The sequence below is a fragment of the Sceloporus occidentalis genome, unplaced genomic scaffold, assembly GCF_023333645.1.
Source record: "Sceloporus occidentalis isolate IW3139 unplaced genomic scaffold, rSceOcc1.0.p SCAF_2, whole genome shotgun sequence".
In the NCBI taxonomy this organism is placed as follows: domain Eukaryota; kingdom Metazoa; phylum Chordata; class Lepidosauria; order Squamata; family Phrynosomatidae; genus Sceloporus; species Sceloporus occidentalis.
In genome coordinates, this window is record NW_028316982.1 from 220,164,031 (window position 1) to 220,167,062 (window position 3,032).

A 3,032-nucleotide genomic window follows, 5' to 3' on the forward strand; every position below is an offset into this window, starting at 1 on the left:
GTGCCATTTTCATTTGATAGATATGATATATTACTGGAAAAAAACAGCTTAAACGCTTTCAGTAATCAAAGAATTAGGCTGCAATCTTACACTGCTTACCTCAGAACACACACCACTGATCTCAGTGGAATTTACTTTTAAGTAGACTTGTATAGAATTGTGTTGTAAAGGAAGCATAACAAAACTTTCTTTTTTAATTAAGGCTGATATGTATATGATAAAGACAAGTAATCATTTCTCACCTGTGTTCTTATCCCTGCTATTAACCAAGAGTTCTAAAATAAATGAGGTGAAAAATATATGGACTCTTTCAGAAGGTTCTGTGTACATCAGTAGAAAGTAGTATAACCCTAGTTACATTGATACAGCTACACTTCAGTACAGCACAGAAATCCAACAGGGCATGGTCCAGGCTTGCAAACCCATTACTATGAGGAAAAGGTTGAGAATAAACTATAGATCAGGGTTGAAGGTACTTGTAGAAACCCATTTCCTTGTTCATCTGTTGACCAGATCTTGTGAAATTTGCTGAAGCTAATTGGAAGCAGAGTCTGAGTAACCTCAAGCAACATGCTGAAATACTGGTCCAACTGGCCTCATCCTTCACAGCCTTTCTCTAGAATAGTGTGTTTGCATGGTTAAGCTATTACTGCATGGGACTGAGAGACATATATTCTTTTAACAAGTACAGTGGCCCCTCTCCTTACGCGGGGGATCCGTTCCAGACCCTCCCTGTGTAAGGGAAAATCTGCGTATGCTCGCACCCCATAGGAAACAATGGGGTACATGCACGCGGTGTGTGCACCATTGTTTTATCGTCATGCGGCTTCCGCGTGAGGAAACTACATATAGTGTGCCCGCATATGGAGCGGGCGCACTGTATTTTTTTTTAATGAAGAACAATAAATCCCCAAATTCCTTTTGCATGGGACAGAAAGAAGGAATGACTGGTGGGACAGAGAAAGCGCCATAAGAGAACTGAAGCAAATATTCCTTTGGTAGGATTTGCAGTCCTCTAAATAAGTGGTAATTCATAGTTCTGATTCAAAGATATAGCCGTGTTAGTCTGTGGAATCCATATGTAGAGAGAGCTTGTAGCACCTTTGAGACTAACTGAAAGAAGTTGGCAACCTGAGTTTTCATAGACCTCAGTCTACATCCTCGAATGCATTTGGAATTGCATCTGAGGAAGTAGACTGAAGTCTGAAAGCTCATGCTGCCAACCTATTTCTTTCAGTTAGTCTCAAAGATGCTACAAGGTCTCTCTACATCATGGTTCTGATGCAAACTTTGAAAAATGTCATATGTACCTTAGAGTAGTGCTATTCAGTGGTGGACTGTGGAGTGGTGCTCATCTGAAAGTTTCCAGAAAATAATGGTATCAGTCCCTGACACATTGGAGGGGAAACTGCTGGTCTCCTGCATCAGACCACTTAGGAAGCACGCATTAGACCACAGATTCAATGCAGCCAATAAGATTTGTTTACATTTTGCTTAGTCCTAAGATACATGATGCTAGAAGCTGGGAAAATTGGGAGACCTTTCATAGCATCCTATGGATCTTTCATTGTGAAATGTTGCATCTGAAAAACAAGCAAATTATTTTGGGAAACTATTACCCACATTTATATTCTTAAATGACATCTACATGAAATTCAGTGAAGTGGGTTTTGCCATGTACTCTGCATTTGTGTGTGGCAAAGCTGAAAGAAGTTTCAGTAATCATCAAAACAGCAGGTGTTCTGCAATGGAGGAAGAATAGTGAATCTACCTATCCATTTTGTCTACTGAGCATGAATTTGCAAGTCACTTTGGAGAACTAACTTGTGTCTTTTTGCAATGAAAAGGGACAAATATAAAGCTTTAAGTTAATTGTGCTAATGTTTATAGCTATGGTCCATTAGAAGAAAAATGTCAAGACATTGACATGATCACTTTATTAATGACCAGAACATTAGGAAAAGATCAAACTCATTGGACTCTCAAGCTTGGTATAGTTGGCCCTCCATATCAATGGGCTAGCCATCCACCAAATGGAACATCTGTGGATGACCCTGGTCCATTATTGTCAATGGCGGTGTCCACTGACTTTAATGAAACTTGAGGTCCCACTATTTTTGTTATCTGCAGCGGCAAGGGGCCCGGAATGCAATTCCTGCTGATACAGAAGGCCAACTATTATTAAAAGAGTAAAGAAATTTAGACCATGTAACAGTAATTTCAGAATTCAGAAAACAAACATGGTTATTCCATTGTATGTATAACATCAGTTTCAGTAATTTGTCTCATTTCCCCTGGCCCTCAGTATGCTGTTTATAAAATCTTCATATATAAATAGTGTTAAAAAAAGTTCTGTACTTCTAATAGCTGCTCAACAAGCAGATACTTAATAGTTAAAACCCACCTCCTTTCTCATGGCTTTTTCCTTAACCAAGGAATCTTTGCCAAACATTAAATCTAATGGCTGTTAGTTAGAGCATAGGTGCCCTGTGGGGGGCAAAGTTAATATGTATTGCATGGTAGTTTTTGAGACTTTTCATGGAACCATAAAATGAAAACTGAAGCATCAAGTTAGTCATAAAAATCTAAAAATAGAAACAAATCAAATCAGACTAGGACAAAGAAATTGGTACATATTAATGCATGGGCACTACACATTCTTGGGCTAACAAAAATCCAAGAAGCATACATAATGTGAACATTTCAAACTGGTGGATACCACAAGAAAATATGAGCATCATATAACTTAATAATAAATACCTATTGTTTTGAAACAATTCTCAGTGTTTTGTTTTTAATCCATTGAACATTACATTGACAAGACAACTTGAAAATGTTTTAATTCATGGTATGTTGTCAGTGGGTTGCAAAGTGCTTCTTTCAGCCAAGCCTCAAACCTCCCTCCTTTGCTGCCGTGACTCCGCATAAGATGTGGGGTGCCTGTTAAGTTGGTCCGAGATGTGCATTGTATATGCAGCTTGCATGATCCTTTCAAATGCTGTTAGAAAGAGTTCATGAAATGGAAACATTCT